At 46.1% G+C, this 17145-nt stretch overlaps 1 pseudogene; it reads left to right on the top strand.

Annotated features, from left to right (window-relative positions):
* The first annotated feature begins 8762 nt into the window (after nt 1-8762).
* LOC132376776 (beta-1,4 N-acetylgalactosaminyltransferase 2-like) overlaps nt 8763-17145 on the top strand; it is a 31662-nt pseudogene continuing 23279 nt past the window's right edge.

Genomic DNA, 17145 nt, shown 5'->3' with positions numbered 1-17145 from the left:
AGACAACTAGCAAGATGTGCCAACGCTTCTACAATCAGTACTGCCATCTGCCCGCACCCCTCCCTGCCTGCGGGCCTGTGTTGATGATAGATGAGCATTTCAGCAGATGCACTAGCACTGGCTGTGCTGTCCTAGTGACACCTGGCTTGCCAAAGCAAGAGCATTTTCCTGTCCCTTCAGATGCAGACAGGTGTGCTTTCTATGGTTGTAGTGAAAGGATTCCATGTTTTCCTCTCGGATTTACCTCAGAGCCTCTGATTCTAATGGGGCTTTGACACTTTGGTGCTGATTCTTATTACCCAAGGTAACTATTCCAAACACTTATTGTTTTCATGACACCCTTAACAACTCCTTCCATTGTTACTTTAAGTATATGACCTCCTTTTTTTAGGGAAATGAGGCTGTGAGTCATGATCTATTCCATCTCCCTGCGCTTGACTCTTACAAAACCTCTGTGCCCACCCCCACTGGCTGCACGGGTTGAAGCCATCACCTCTACCCGCCCTCTGTATCGCATCCTTTCCCCGAGCACAATTGTGATTCTTCTTTCTTTCCCTCTCTGTTGGTTCTTTTTTCTCAGTCTATACACATGCCCATTTCTCCTATTTTAAACAAACAAAACTCCACAAAAATAAACAACAACCTTAAAGCCCTCTTTTTACCTTCTGACTGCTTTAATTAGCATCTCCTTTCTGGCTTCTCATTCGAATGTTTCCAAGGATTACTAATCCCCTCCATTTCTTCACTTCACTAAAGAATTTCTTTATCTACAGCAGTCTGACTTCTACCCATAAGGTCACAATTAACATTCTAATTTCCAAAACCAACCAACAACCTTTAGTCCTTATCTTACTGGACTTTTTTGCTGCATTTGACACCGTTCCTCACGCCTTCATTCTTTTTTTTTTTTTTTTTTTTTTTTTGCATGATAAAGTTATATTTTTATTGTTCCTAAGAAGCAATGACGCAAGGAAATCCTTTTCCTAATATAGTATACTTCATTCTTGAGGCTCTGTTTCATTCATGACACCTCATTCCCTTGGTTGTCCTGGGACCTCTTTGCTTTTCCCTTCTTAAATCTCCCTCATGAGCCCAGCTTCCTCAGTTCTTTTGTTTCCTAGAGTTTTGTCTCAGGCTGCCTTCTCTTCTGACAATAAATACACATTCTGGACAACCTCATCCACTCCCATAGTTTTGGCTACCACCTACACTGATGGGTTTTTGGTCTCCTGTCCATACTTCTCTGAGCTTTAGACTTCAATTGCCTACTGGACATATCTACTTAGATGGGCATCTTGGTATCAACATAAGTAAACCTTCATTATCTTACCCCCGAAATCACTTTCTTTTATCAGTTGATGGAGATCCTACTCCTTTCTCGCTGGAAATAGTAACCAGCAAGTCATCTTCAATTCCTCCTAAAATGGTTCTGAGGCTCAGTTTCTCTGTGCATGTGCGTGTGTGAGGGAGTTTCCCACAGAGCATCAAGTCATTCTCCAGACACCAGCTGGGTGTCCTATAATTCAACTCTATTCTGACTCTGTCTACCCAGAGATAGCATCAGATTCCACAGGTTGATGGCTCAGTCCTACAAGACTGCTTCCCGACCCCTTCCCCCTCTCACTTCAGATGCCAGTGGCAAACCCAGTTTATCACCTGTGCTTCTGACCTACTGGCTATAAATCAGAGGTTCCCATGACCCCCTCCCCCAGTTCGATTAATTTGCTAGAGTGGCTCATGGAATGCAGAGCAACATTTTCCTTACTAGATTACTGATTTATTATAAAAGGATATAATTCAGGAACAACCAGATGGTGTACAGTTCAGGGGAATTAATTACATTTGCACTGTTGTGCAACTATCACAACTGTCCATCTCCAGAAATCTTTACATATTGCAAAACTAGAGCTTTGTACCCATTGATAAATCAATTAAATAAGGAGGTCATTAGCCTGAGGCGGCTTTAATGCCTTAAGTAGCCTATGTCTGCAAATCCAAACCTAAGCCTATATTGCCTCAAGGTTAGGAAATCAAAACCTAAGGACAACCAATCCAAACAGGCAACTAGACTTTCTCAAATAAAGCAGCCGCTTCAGCTATAGCCAGTCAAATAATTTCCTTGCCTTCCATCTCTTCTCCTTACACATCTTTCCCTTAGCTCTTAACCAGTGTTTTGGTACTGCCTAATTTGTATTGTTTTTTGCTCAAATAAACTCTTAAACTTTTTAATATGCCTCAGTTTATCTTTTAACACTATTAAGCAGTAATGCCCCACTCCTCTCTCCTCCCAGCCCTGGCAACCACCATTCTACTTTCTGTCTCTGTGAATTTATCTACTCTAGGTATGTCACATAAATGAAATCATACAGCAGTTGACCTTGGGTTCCAATATCTCCACATCCTCACCAACACTTGTTATTTTGTTTTTATTTTGTTTTGGGTTTTTAAAATATAGTAATGGGTGTGAGGTGGTATCTCATTGTGGTTTTTGATCAGCATATCCCTAATGATTAGTGAGCATTTTTCCATGTGTTTATTGGCCACTTATATGTCTTCTTTGGAGAAATGTCTACTCAAGTCCTTTGCCCTTTTAAAAATTGGGTTGTTTGAAAACAATTTATTTTTAAAAATACAAATCTGACCATATCTTTTCTGCTTGAACTTTTCTTTGTTTCCCACTGTCTAACAGAAACCTAGCTGAAATCACCTCTTTCCTTGCCCTCCGTTGGCTCGTTGGAGCCTGTATTTTCTGTCTGCATAATCTCATCCTTTATGACCCAGGCCCACCTCACTCATCACTTCCACTGGGAACTCATTTTCATATATCCAAATTGGGTTACAGAATTTTCCCAGAGCTTGCTTTGATTGTTAGATTTATTCTTTTGTATCATAGGTAGCTATTTTCTTTATCACACTGTGAGCTTCCTGGGGGGAGGTCTGTATCTTATCCGTTTTCCCAACATTCAGCTGAGAATCTGCTATGTAATAGACCCTCAATAGGTTTGAAGAATAAGTAAGTGACATGACAAAATTCCTTTAGGGTAGCCCTTCACAAACATTTTCGTCGCAGGAGCCCTTTACACATTTCAAAATTATTGTGGCCCCCAAAGACTTTTACTTATGTGGGTTTTAGCTATCAATATTCACCATATTAGAAATTAAAACTGAGAAACTAAAAATGATTAATTCACTAAAAATACTAATCATAAACAAATTACATGTTAAAAAATAGCATATTTTAATGAAAAATAACTCTATTTTCCAAAACAATAAATGAGAAGCGGGGCATTGTTTTACGTTTTTGCAAATGCTTTTAAAATATGGCTGTACAGGGCTTCCCTGGCAGTGCAGTGGTTAAGACGCCGCGCTTCCATTGCAGGGGGAGCGGGTTCGATCCCCAGTCGGGGAAGTTCTTCATGCCGCGAGGTGCGGCCAAAAAAAAAGAAAAGTTCACCCCCCTCCTGGGACTTCCCTGGCGGTCCAGTGGTTAAGACTTCGCCTTCCAATGCAGAGGGTGCGGGTTCAATCTTTGGTCAGGGAGCTAAGATCCCACATGCCTCAGGGCGGAAAAACCAAAACATAAAACAGAAGCAATATTGTAACAAATTCAACAAAGACTTTAAAAATGGTCCACGTCAAAAAAATCTTTAAGAAAAATATGGCTTTATAGAAGACTGTTCATCTCTCATATCTGTTTCTGCATTCAGACTGTTGAGATATATTGTTCTGGTTGAATTAATGAAGAAAATTCAACTTTGCATGACATATAGCTGGAAAAGGGAGGAGTATTAGCTTTTTCAGATAATTGTGGATATTCTTCAGTGATTCTACACCAAAACTCAGCCAGTGGTGGTTTTTTAAGTGCTAGTTACCACATGGAATCTGAAATCACATTAACGAATTTTTGTACTCGGTTACACTATATCCTTGGTCTATCTTGCCCTTTAAATAGAAACTTTACACGTGCACAATTTTGTAACACACTATATTGGTCATTTTGAAAACATTGGTTTGCTGCATTATACCAATCTTCCAAATGTTTGACTGTGGCATATCATTACACAATATCAAAAATCACATTCATTAATATCACCACTCATCTCCCTAGAAAGGTGTTTAAGTATTGGAAAGCCGTCAAGTTCCTAATGGCAGACACCAGTTTTCCAAATGTCTCATTTTCATTTAAAAGCTTGCATCTTATCATTGGCAACAAAAACTGTGAGTTCTCCTTGAAATGACAGGCTTATTTTATTCATTTTCAAAAAAAATATCTTGCCAAGTACCCAAGTCTGAGTAACCAGAGTCAGTTTTTCTGTCAAGTAAAATCGATGCTCTATGAAAACAACCAAAAAACAAAAAACGACTTATTCAGCTTGCAATTCAAACAACAGTACAAGTGTTTCTTCTTGAGCCAACCGCGGTACTTTAGGACACGGCAGATGTGCTAGATGACTACTTCCCATTTCATCACATGGAAGATTGAAAAGATCAGCTTTAATAAAATTAATAATTTTTACTGCTTATTCAAGAATATTCTTTTTAATATCTTTTATTTAATCCAGTATACCCACAATATTATTTCAACATTTAATCAATGTGAAATAATTACTGAGAAATTTTACATTCTTTTCTTGTGCCAAGTCTTTGACATCTGGTGTGTATTTTATACTCACAGCTCTTCTCAATTCAGACTAGACACAAACGTGCAAAAAGCCCCTAAGTCTACTGGATTAGACAACACAGAAGTAGATCTTTCATGAACATTCTTAATCAAAGCTGTTGTTTTTTTCCTGTGAGTGTAGGTGAAGAATACAATGACCGCTAGCACATTTCAGTACCACTGCCTGCGTTCATGCTAAGGTACCAGCGGTTTTACACACCATTGCTATTGCCCTGTCAAGACAAATGTCAACACAGAAGAAGGCAAAGATTATCTTGGCATCATTATGAAGATTGTCTTGAAAGCCCCTGGGGACTCCAGGGCTCCATGGACCACACTTTGGGAATTGTTGGGCTAGAATTAAGTAGGCTCAGACTCTGATGCCTTGGTTTTGGCATTTTGCTGCCTATGTGGGAAAAACAATCCGGAGCTGTATATTCCAAGAATAATGTACACATCGCTTCGTTTTGGACACATCTGAGTCTGAGTTATGTCCATGACCTTGCAGGAAAAAAATTAATGAAGTCACTTCCAGAGAGCAACCTTGAGAGTTGATTTCAAAGCCAGTTTTGTTTTATGGAGTAAAACACGTCCATTGAGGGGAAACACCACAGAGCTGGTCGGTGGCTCAGGAAGCAGTTATTAGCGTTGCGGAGCTTCCACATCAAAGCTGAGAGCAGGGCAAGTGTTTGTCAGCCCCAGTGCCGGTGAGATCAGCGTATAACAAGTGGGTCAGTGGAAGATGCCCTCTGAGGGAAATGTGGATGGGGCAGGGTGGCGGCAGTCTGCTAAGAGCTGGAGTGGGGGGACCTCTGGCTCCCGTCTGAATCAACAGCAGGCCCGTCCTTGCCTCAGTCTCCACGAGGAGTCAACACAGGGGAGGTTGTGGTTACGACCTCTGCGGCGCTTGTCCAGGGCTTCAGGCTTCCAGGTTCTTTTTTTTCATCTGTTATCTCATCTGATTTTTCACTCAGTTGGGAGAGATAAGCAAGACAAACCTTATTCTCATTTGTCACCAGATAGAGGCCCAGAAGAGGTGTGCCTTGTCCAAGGCCATGTAGGGAGTCTCCTAGTGACTTTCCCAAGGCCACCGCTGTGTGTGGGGGACTGGAATTTAGACTTATTCCAGATTTCAGGTCTCTGAAGGCTCTCTCCACTCTCCCCACTATGGCAGGTGTGGATGCTCTGAGGGATCCTTAGGCCACTATAGTGCGTGTGTGTGTGTGTGTGTGTGTGTGTGTGTGTGTGCGTGTGTGCGTGTGTGTGAGTGTGAGAGAGAGAGAGAGAGAGATTGAGAGAGAAGAGTGTTACTCTTCATGTCTGCACAGAAAGACTTCCTCTGGGGCCTTGGAGGGCTTTCCAGCCCAGGCTACTCCTTGGCTACTCCTTGGGTGGAAACAGGGGCTCTTTATCTCTGGCTGGGGGGTTCCCTTGATAGAAAAGCAGGCTTTGATGGGGAGACCTTTGATCTGTGGGTGCAGCTGGCTTGAACTTGGTTTCCTGCTGGATTTCAGACACGAGGTATGACGGCTCAGAGCATGCAGGGGCTTCCCGGCAGAGTCCAGCTCCTTTGGGTCTCACCCTCCACACACCAGTGATACGGGTCCGGGAAGCATCTGCAAGTGGCCGATCTCATCCTGTCCCTATAGAGGTTTCTCAACGGTCTTGACATCTAGACGCTTCATGATTACAACCTGCCTCATTATATTTTATTAGGTGTCCAGGTCTTCACATTGCTCCCTGTAGACTCCAGGAGGTAACTTTAAAATGTTTCCTGGGGAAAGTGTCTGAGTGACAGAGAGACAAGTTTTTGACATGCTGCGGCCCTCAGCCGACCGCCTGCATGCCCCGCTCTGCTCACACACAGAGCAGCCGGCCTCGCCGCCCAATCGCCTTAGCTCAGCCATTAAACCCTGTTTGAAGTTTTATTTCCCTCTATTCCTGCTATCTCAATGGGCAATCACTCCCAGGACATTTTGTAACAAATAGCATTTTCTGTTCTGCTGAGAACACAGACCCCTGGCCTGCAGCCTGGTTATATTTGAGAGCCTAGCCCATCCCTTCCCCCCAATCTGAACCTCATTCTTTCTTGTTCCTTGTTGTTTTTTTAAAAAATATTATTTTTTCCCCCTGAGGGCCTCAAGTGTACAGAATTGAGGTATACGTATGCCCCAGTTCATGTCACACTAACGTCAAGGCCTGTCTTTTGTTTTGTTTTACTTTCCCCCACCCCCATCTCTATCCCAACCTCTCTCTCCACTGGAACCCACTTGTATTGTAAGGCCTGAAATGCCATTTGCTTCCTGGACACCTCTGAGCCTCATAGGGCCCCAGAGGCCTCTCTCTGAGTTCCCAGCTCTCAGCAGATATGCCCCTACCTAAAGGGAAATGCTCCCCTCTGCTAGCTCTCCTATCAGCTGGATCAGCCGCCTCCCCCCCGGTCCTCAACCTAACGGGTTTCACCTCCCTGCCAGGCTGTGGAATTATTCAAGCAAGCCAATCACACCTTCCTGTGGGCACAGGGAGCGCCCACCTTCCTGTTCCCAGAAAGCCTGTCTTGCACAGCCCTTTCTGGTTCTCTCTGCTCCCAGGTACAGCCGCATGGGACCCCGTGTGGTGTGTGGTGTGTGGTGACTGTGAGTGTATGTGACTGATAAACTGCTGTCAGTCTCACCTGTTCAGTGTCGGGGGAGTCCCTTTCTCACCAACAAACTGAATAGTACTTGGTGAGGATGGTACTCCAGTGCTGAAGAAATTAGAGGTTCCTTGGACACAGAAGAGCAGGGGCCTGGACCTGTGCTTACTGGGAGCCTGGGTCATCAGTGACATTCTCAGGAAGTCCTCCTGAATATCTACTGTGTGCTTTCCGGCTGCATGGGGAGGAGGCTCCCTGCCACCGCCTTCACTCCAGCCCAACACCCCTCCCTCAGTTAACTACTCTAGCCCCTGCCTGCTCTGGGTTCTCCCGTACACCTGTTCTTTACACTGAATCCCGAGTAGTCTTTATTTCTTAAACGCAAATCCAGACATATCCCTTGAATTTTCAAAACCCTTCAAAATCCCCTCACTTTTACTGGTATTTTGGTCATCCAGGGAGGATAATTGGCTGGAGGTCCTTTTAGTTTTATATGATGGATAAAAATATAAATCTTCCTCACCAAAAAAAAAGGAAGTTTGTATGTAGTTTAATTGTTTGGAATGGTGAGCTTTTAGGTATAAACATTCGAAAAGCTTGAAAAGGAATTCTTTTCATATTACTAAGACTGTTTTTGGATTATACTAGTCTGAAATGGTAATATTCATTGTTTTACATGGTTTTTTTTTGAATTTTATTTTATTTTATTTTTTTATTCAGCAAATTCTTATTAGTTACCTATTTTATACATATCAGTGTATACATGTCAATCCCAATCTCCCAATTCATCCCACCACCACCCCCCCTACCCCACCTTCCCCCCTTCATTGTTTTACATGTTTAATGTCCACCAAGCTGAACCTGAATATTTTTTTTTTAAATCTGCCAAGAATAAAAGTGAGAGGTTAAAAAAAAAAAAAAAAAAGCAGCTCCTTATTCCCTTTTAGCATAAAGTCCCTTTATTGATCAGCACAAGACCCTCCCTGAACTGGCCCCAAACTCTCATCCCAGGTCCGGCAACCCTCGCATCTGCATCTACCCTTTGTCTCTCCTCTATCCCCAGAATAACCTAGGGCGTCCACACCCCCATGCATTTGCTCTAGGGGATTCCTTTGCCTTGAATCCCTTCCCATTCTTTCCTTAGGGGTCAGTCCTTCTGTCAGGTTTCCCTGATTCCTAGTGGCTCCTCCCACTGGGCTTTCCAAACAGGTGTGGCTTGAAATCAGAATTAAGTAATTAACCAGGCGAAGTAAAGCGAAAGCAGAGAGGGGTAGCCCAGGTGGAGGCAATTGCCTGGGCAAAAGCCTGGGGTGGGAGGGAGCGTGAAGGGTTTGTTCACTAGCAGGAGGTAGTTCAGGAGGACTGGAGAGAAGAGTGGGTGCGGTGGATGTGTTGGGGGACCAGGGTGGCCAGGAAAGAGATCAAAGAGATAGGCGTGGACTTGGTCAAAGTGGGACTCTGGCGACAATGGGGGAGCCTCCTGAGGGGGTAAGCAGGCAGAAGCCCGCCAGCTCGTGATTGGGTTTCATCAGCCCATCCCGTGGTTCTGCTCAGCCGCTTGCCCAGCTGGGGCCTCTCTCCTGCGTCCCGCACCCCAGTGAGCTCCCACTCGGCACTGGCTAGGGGAACCAGCCCTCCTCAGCTCCTGGGAGCTGAAGGCATTGCTCCAAGGATCCTGGGACTTCTGGCTCAAGGATAGCTGAACACAGGTAAAGGCTGGACTCACTCCTGAGGCTTCAGACTGTGTTAAAGTTGCGCCTCATCTGAGTGGAGTGGTTTATGGGGGGTTGAGGTGGGGGATTGGGCATGGAAACCCCATGGCCAGGGGAAGTTCAACAGTGAAGCTGAGGCCCAACTGCCTTTTGTGTTTCTCCAAAGGCACTGTTTGCCTCAAATGGCTTTGGAACCTCAGGCCCTAACCTGGAGGATATAGGTGCCACCAGGAAGGAGAACAAGGGGACAGGGCCCAGTCTGAGCCAGAAGAGCCCTGTGAGGGCAGAGCTTGTGCTGCAGGGGCCTCACAGAAGCCTGTGTTTTCATTACTAAGCAACTTAGGAGGAGTGAGTTTGGGGAAAGAAAGACGGTGGGTAATAAGTCTGTAATAATGGCTGCCATGTGGAGGGAAGGCAATGTTACCCAGCTAAGAACTAGAAAACATGGTTTATATTTTCAACAGTTGGAGAAAGAAATGAAAACTGAATATTTGCTGCACCTGTGAAAACATATTTGATCATGATGGCAAGTCCAGCATTCTTAGTGCAGGATTCATATTTCATAACTCATGTTCAAACAAGAAAAATGATTATAATGTTAAGTATTTCCTGAGTTTATTTTGATGGATGACAGAATAAGTACTGTATCTTTCACTCATTAAAATACAGATTGGTGTAATTTAATAAATGAACTTAATACACAGATGTTCCAGGCTGTTTTAGCAGGGTGTATATTAATCAACTTCTTTCTATATGATCCTCTTTTATATTTTTTAAAGAAACTTGCAGGAGCCAAGAATTTATTAGATTTGCATGCTCTAGGACGAGTATCCGATGTCAGGTACATGCGGGAGTGGATTAAGATGAAACGGAGCCAGAGTCTGCAGACTGGCCAGACCCCCACAGGGGTCGTCCCCGGCTAGCTCCCAGGGTCGTCTCAGAGCCCCAGGCCTGTGCCAGGTCCTAGGTGTTTGCTGAGTTTGCTGGCTGCTGCCACGGCCTCAGGGCCACTCAGAGGTGCCTCCGGAGACCCAGGTGGAAGGTGGTGGCCTTGGAAAGATTGGTGGCCCAGGCTGGACAGTGGCCCTGCCCGGGGCAGAGGCTTCAGCTCAGGGGAGCCTTGAGGGCCCTTCGCAGCTTCCCTGGCCTCCCCCAGCATTGTCACTCTCCCTTTCCTCACTCTCTCTTGGCAGCACGTTGGGGGCTGTGCTTTCTTCTGCCTGTGCTTGTTTCTCATGAGGGAAGCTTGTCTGGCTGACACTAAACTCCTGAAGATAGGGGCTGTGCCTTCTCCAGCCTGCACAATCTGTGCTCAGTGAATCTGGTAGGTTTGTACCGAATCCATGTGTCGGAGAGTCAGAAACCCTGGTTCAGCCATCCTAGAGGGCGCGCGGCGTCCTGGAGGGCGCAGGTTGGGAGGAGGGAGGCACCGTGAGGACACAGTACTAATTGACCTTTCTGGGAAGGGACAGAGAAAGCATGAGAGCAGAGACTTCACGTCAGCCGCCCTCTCCTCGCCCGTTGCAAATCCTGGTGATACAAGGATGGCGGGAGTTGTGTCTGGCTGGCAGCGGTGGTGGGTGGTGGAGAAGGTGGAGGGGAGGCGTCTGAGGCCAGGCACCTCATTTTTGCAGCCTGTTCTGTCCACACAGAGCACTTAGCTGTCTCTCAAAACATCCTGCACACTCCTATTCGTTCTGGAACTATAGTGATACTGCTTGATGCGCCGCACTGGATAGGAACCCCTGCAGGGCCAGGGGCCACATCTCATCCATTTCAGCACCTCTCTCCTCATTAGAGTTTAGTCCAGGCCTCCCAGCCCTCCCCGCATCGCCCAGGTAGCTACTCACTGCTGGCTGGCTTGTAGGCGATACGTGAGACAAGCCAGCCACCCAGAGCACAGGCACTGGCGTCCCTCCAGCTCCCCCCAAGGTTGGGTGCTGCCTGCTGGCTGCAGCCTGAGCTGGCTCATCCCCCTGCAGCCCCTCTGCCCCCCTCGGTGGCTCATCAATCACACGGGCAGGTCCTGCGGGAGGGTAGTGGCTCTGCTGTCACATGCCTGTTTGCAATAAGCTCTGGCCATAATCATTAATCATTCATGGAAGCTGTGGTTAGCGGCCCTCAGTCAAGGGGATGGTTTCAGGTTTTTCAGGCTAAGTGCCTCTCCAGCAAGCATCCTCCTCAGCCCTTTCATGTCCGGCCATTTGATGTTCTGTGCATGCTGAGCTGGCCACCAGGGCCAGGCTTTGTTTTGGAGGGTTGCTCTGAATGCTTCCCTCAGGGCCAGTGGAAGAGAGTTCTGGGTCCCAGCTCCACGTCTGCACAGGAAATAGAGCTTGGAGGCTGAATCTCTCTTGAGCACTTCCTGAGCGCCCACTTCTCTGCCAGACCATGGCGATCTGAGAGAAGTTACTCACTCTGCCTCAGTCCCCCATTTAGGGGCAGAGCTCATGCAAGACAGTTGGCCAGCACGACTGAATTTATTTGGGCTAAGAGGTCTGGAACAGCCCTTCAGTCTGTGGGTTTCTCACGAGGGTAGATGCTCAGAGGCTGGGCAGTATGGGGGAGGGAATGGAGGGAATCACAGGCGCAGAGGCCGCAGATAGGGGTAGCTCTGTGTGTGCAGGGCTGCTGGGTGGCCCTGCTGTGTGGCCTGAGCTGGTCCTTGAAGGCAGACTGAAGCTTATGGATAATGGTCTGGAAACAGTGGCAACAGTAAAAATCTTTTTTTGTTTTGTTTTGTTTTGCTGGGAGAAATGTGAGAAAGATGAACTTTACGTTTAATCTGAAGGTGACAGTGTTTTCTGCAAGCTACTAATATGATCGTCGTCAGAGTACCTGAGTTACTTGAAAAGATACATAATACATTGGCATGGGTTAGAACTGGGAGAATCTGGGACTAGAGTTCAGCTGGGTTCAACAAATACTTCTCAGCACCTCCTAGGTGCTAGGACCTCGGCCACAGGGAGAAGAAATGTCCTAAAGATGCACGCTCTACCCAGAGCCATGCCTAGCATCACAGCTCCGAGGGGAGGAATTCCAGTGTCTGGAGCCACAAGGGCAGGGGCCGGGGGCAGGGGGTTGAGGATGGCCCATATACTGCTGAGGCTGAGACCCCAGCCTCCATTTCAGTATCTTTCCCAGAAAACATTTCTCGCGTGTTCAGCCATTGAGACCTTACGGTGAATAAATAAAAGAACTCTGGGTGTTCAGAGTCAAGAGAGATTGCCTCTGGTCGAGGGGATCAGGAGTGGGTGCGTATAGCGGGTGGGGTTTGGCAGAATTCTGGAAGGCCAGGAAAGACTTCCCCAGGCAGAAGTGGGCTAGGAAGAGCTTGCCAGGTAAATGGACGAGGGGACATGAAGGCACAGAGGGTAGTCTGAGTTGCTGGCAGCCAGGGTCCTGTGCCAGGGTGCTGGCAGATTCGGCTGGGAGGGCAGGGTGCTGTCACACAAGATGTTGTCCGCCACCGGAACAGTCATTCTCCTGAAACATTTTTTCTCTGTGCTTCTCTCATGCTGTCTCTGCTTGGGAAACTTTTCCTCTCTTTGATTCCTGGAGCGTTTCTCCTCATCTTTCAAGATCCAGCTCCAAGGCCAGCTCCTCCTTGCAGCACTCCCTGATTGCTATGGTCTGCACGGATGATCCCTGCCTCTGGAACCCCACGCTGGAGAGCGGGCTGTGCTGTTCGCCACCCACCGGGAGCTTGTTTTGTGTGTGTGTGGGGGGGGTGACGCAGATCTGAGACCTGCTTCTGCCACTCACTGCCTGGGTATCCACCTCGATTTTCTCATCTGTACGAGGGAAAAAATATTGCAAAGAGTTTTGAGTAGCAATAAATAGAATAAATCAAATGACGTATGTAATGCCAGTTACAGAGCCTGGCACAGAGTAGATGCTCAGACAGGGTGCGGCTCCTTCCTGCTCCCTGACTTCATTCTATCTCACTGTCAGCCATCTACACACAGGTCTCTGCACCTAGGACATGAGATCCATGGGGTAGAATCCGAATCTTGCACAGTAACAGGCAATCTCCTTCTGCAGAATTCCTTCCCTGTGGAGAAGGAGCCGAGCTCTTCAGGGCGATTTGTAGATGTGGGAATCAAGTTTGTTTGTTTGTTTTTCTTATGAAGGTTCTGATTAAGCCAGAAACTTCCTGAAGTCATACAATTCCCCTATCCCCAGAGAAGGATTTGAATAAAGTATCCTCTTGCTGGAAGGAAAATTAGAGATAATTAGTCCAGTGGTTTTCAAAATTTGTAAAGGACTGGAACCATTTTTTCAAATGAAATTTTATATGGAACTTGAAGCAGGCAAAGCATTATTTATGAATATATTAATATTTATTATTAATTAGTGATTAATTAAATCACAATAAATAAACCAACAAATGTATTTATTGTATAATATCAAGCTTATAACAAATAAGAAAGCACAATGAGATTGTTTTGATCCGTGCAAAAAATTAGAAATTAAGTGTTATGGTGATCCTTGCTGTGTTTTAGTTTCAGAATGCAATTCATGTATGTATTTTGTTTTCACCGTCTGGAGAGAATCCTAATTCGCGGTGATGGGTAGATCCAAATGATTGCTGTTTTGCAGCAGTTTGTCTTGCAGTCTCCATGTCCTTCAATTAATGGGGCAGGTGGTGGAAGGGGAGCTCTGTTTTGAGTCTGCCACAAAACTGAGTTAAACTGGTCACATAAGTTATTGTCTGTCTGCACAGTGTTAAAAATGGCTATCCTTCTTGTTTTAAAATCACACTTTCATCAATGCCTAAAGATATTTTTAAATATACAATTTTGAAATAAAACATAAAGTAACTTCTGGGGTCTTTAGGGCCCAGAGCGTGTGATGGGAAATTGCTGATTGAATCCACCCCTTTGTATCACAGATGAGTAAACTGAGGCCTGGAATGTGACAAGGTCATGTCAAGGCCACATGGAGAATAGGTGCCGGGCTGCGGTGAGAACTTAGGTCTCTTGCATCTCACCTCTGGGCCTTTTCAACGATATTCTCTATCTTTTTTTCCCAATTTGTATTAGTAAAAAAGTGTTTTGTTGTTATTTGTTTTTAAATAAGTTAGCTACCCCAACTCTATAGTTTGGTTTATATTCAAGGCCTTCTTATATTCCGGGGATGAGCATGAAACTGCTTACTGGAATTAATAGTACAACCCGGAACTCTCCTTCCATGTCTTCCTGTCTCACCAGGAGAATTCTACCCCAGTGATAGATAATTGAAATGGATTTGGCTAGCCGGCCTATATAGAAATGATTATCCTATGTTTGTTCATCTGTCAGAAAAGTAAAGAGCAAAGCTGGTAATTTGTGTTAACTAAGAACTTTCATTACAAGAACTCAAGGGAAAGGGTGGGGAACAAAACATTTTGTCGTACAGCTGTCCCGGATCCTGAGGATGATTTGTGTAGTTAAGGAGAAATTCTAATAATGTTGAGCGTATGGAAAAGTTTAAGGCAAAGATGATGGGTCATTTTCCAAGTGTTCGGGTTGAGTATCAAGAGTGTGTAGCTTCCTTTCCCAACTCCTGCTCTTCCTGGCGGGGCGGATCTCACATCGTGCCTCCCACATGGTGCACGGGTGACTGCCATGAATTCCCAGCTCACAGATGGCGCCACCCCAGTGGGTCACAACAAGGGTGTGAGTGTCCCAGAGGGAACCCAGATTTCCCACTCTTCGCCCAAGAGGTAAGAAAAAGACTTGCTCTGGAGTGCATTGGATGCTTACAGCTGCTACAGTCTCTTCTTCAACCTCTCACTCCTGACCTCAGGTTCTGTCTGGCAGGTGCTCACACCCAATTCCAGGGAGCATTTTAAGGGTGAGCCCTCTCTATCTTAAAGCAGCCCTTTGTGGGGTTGTTCTTACCTGTAGGGAGACCAGGCTAACGGTCCCCATCAGATGCCTCTGTCCCCGACATTCTTCCTCCTCCTGCCCATCCAAGAAGGCTTGAAACCCTTTCCCAGGAGACAGAGCCTCTTCTGCCCTGGAATTGAGGTTAGAGATGCTAGTACCGCAGAAGATGGAGATAAGGGTCTAATCGTCATGTTGGAGTGAGTGGCCTGCGTTGCCTCTTCCTCAAGGGCAGACATTTCTACAGGGATAGAAAGCATGAGGACCCCAAGAGGCTGGAATCCTAGGACAGGATCGCGGAGGAGAGAGGAGAGGAGGTAACAGAGGGGAGTGTTTGAGATCCTCAGATGGTCTAGGCCGCCTGACCGGTTTTGCCCCAGGAGAAAGCAGGTGGAGAAGGAGCCCAACCTTGTGGGGCATCTTGAGGTGAGGCTGTTTTCCGCCCCTTGGGACAAGGATAGCCCTAGGTCTGACCATCCTTAACTAATAAAGGTGATGGTTAATTCTTCAACTTGCCGCAGTGATCCTCTCTTCATAAAAAGGCTCAGAGCTGAGCTTCCTTAAAGAGCAAATTTCAAATAGGATTTGAGTCACGTACAGAGCAAGTGATTTACCTTCCCACCTCCAAGAGCACATCTATTATGCAAAGCAGAATTCTAATTGGACCTCGAAAGTAATCAAACAAAACCAAAGATTTTTTTCCCCTTGTTAGAGAGTAAGGCATGACTGCATATAAACCATCTGTGCTAATTCCGAATGGTGTCACATTTGACTCAGATACAGGGACCCAGGGAGGAAGAGGGTGAGAGAAGTGTGAACTTATTGGTCTTCAGCACGGGGTGCCCATGTGGCCTTTAGTTTTAGCTGGTCCAGTATGGCTAAAGATGCAACACAGAGTGAGGTACCGCAACCAGACTTAAAAGAAAACGGTGTCCTTTGAGGCCAGCACGTGCATCATCACAGCTGCTGCTTGATCACAGCTGTGGATGAGCGAACCCCTCCCCGCCTCACACAACTTCCTTGGCTAATTAGGTACGTCTTCCCTTTATGGCCACATCTCTCAGGCATTTGGAGACGAAGGCAAAGCTAAAAGTCTCTCTCTTTATTGGATTCAAATCTTCTTTGTAAAGACATTGTATATGAAGAGTTAAAGCAAGCTTGACAAAATAAACAGGGATCAAAATGTTTGCCAGTGAGTCTTTGTTAAAAAGGACTGCTTTTTCTCTTGGAGCCTTGGTTGACCTTCATGGGTGAGGAGGTGGAAATGTCCCCAGGAAATCTCAAGAACCTCAGAGGAAGCTGTTGACAAGCTTCCAGTGAACTGCTTTTTGCTTGTGCTCCAGAGGCAGAGAGTAACAGATGGACTTGGGCAAACCTCAGGCAGATGAGTATAATCTTCAAAAGGTAGTTTCCTTTCTTTTTGCTTTTTCACTGGCGGCGTTACAAGCCCATGCTGCCGTGTTTCTGGGCACCATGGTGGAGTCCTGGTCTGATGGCAGTTTTTAAGAAATTATAAAGAGCAGCTAACTGGAGTCAGGAGCTCTGTGTGTCTAGACAGGTCACCTAAGCTCTCAGTGGTTTCCTCGTTTGTAAGGAGGGATGACCAAAAAGCCTACCGGTATCTCTGAGCCATTGTGAAAACACTTGAGAATGGGAGAATGGGAAACACTTTGAAAGCAACTCAGAGGCTGTGACGACTCAGCGGCAGGAGCTCAGGAGGGCTGTCACACAGAGAGGCAGGTTGAAGAGCCCTGTGGCAGAGCAGGGCTAGATCCAAGGGAGCAAAAGTGAATGGAGAAGCAGTTGAGTTAACTTTGGAGAGCAGCGGTGCTTTCTGTGACTGCCCAGACGTAGCTGTCTTCACATGGAGCTCTACTCCTCCATCTAGTTCAGCCTTAGAGGCCTCTGGTCAAATGGGAGCAAAGCGCAGCTCTGGAGACAGACTCAGTGAATTACTCTCAGAGTTTCCTGAGTGTGTGACCAGAGGCAATGTCTCCTCCCTCAAAAGTGTAAGGCCCTGCTGCATTGAGCAAGAGGTAAGTTGAAGCCTCCATTTCCCTGAAGTCCTTGCTGGCCAGTTCATCTTACGGTGCTGGGGCGGAGGTTGCTGGAAAGTCCACAGTGAGAATGGCAGGGGTGGACTCCAGTAAACAAAGCACAAATGGCAGTGGTTCAGAAAGATGGGTAACTTCTAAAGGTGGCTTGTCTTTTCATTGGCAATTAACCTGAAGTGAAATTGTGAAAGCTGCTGAATCCTGCGCAGTCTGA

This window comes from Balaenoptera ricei, chromosome 13 (genome assembly GCF_028023285.1).
Source record: "Balaenoptera ricei isolate mBalRic1 chromosome 13, mBalRic1.hap2, whole genome shotgun sequence".
NCBI lineage: Eukaryota > Metazoa > Chordata > Mammalia > Artiodactyla > Balaenopteridae > Balaenoptera > Balaenoptera ricei.
The sequence above is the reverse complement of the archived record's forward strand: the minus strand, read 5'-3'. Positions and strand labels throughout refer to the sequence as shown.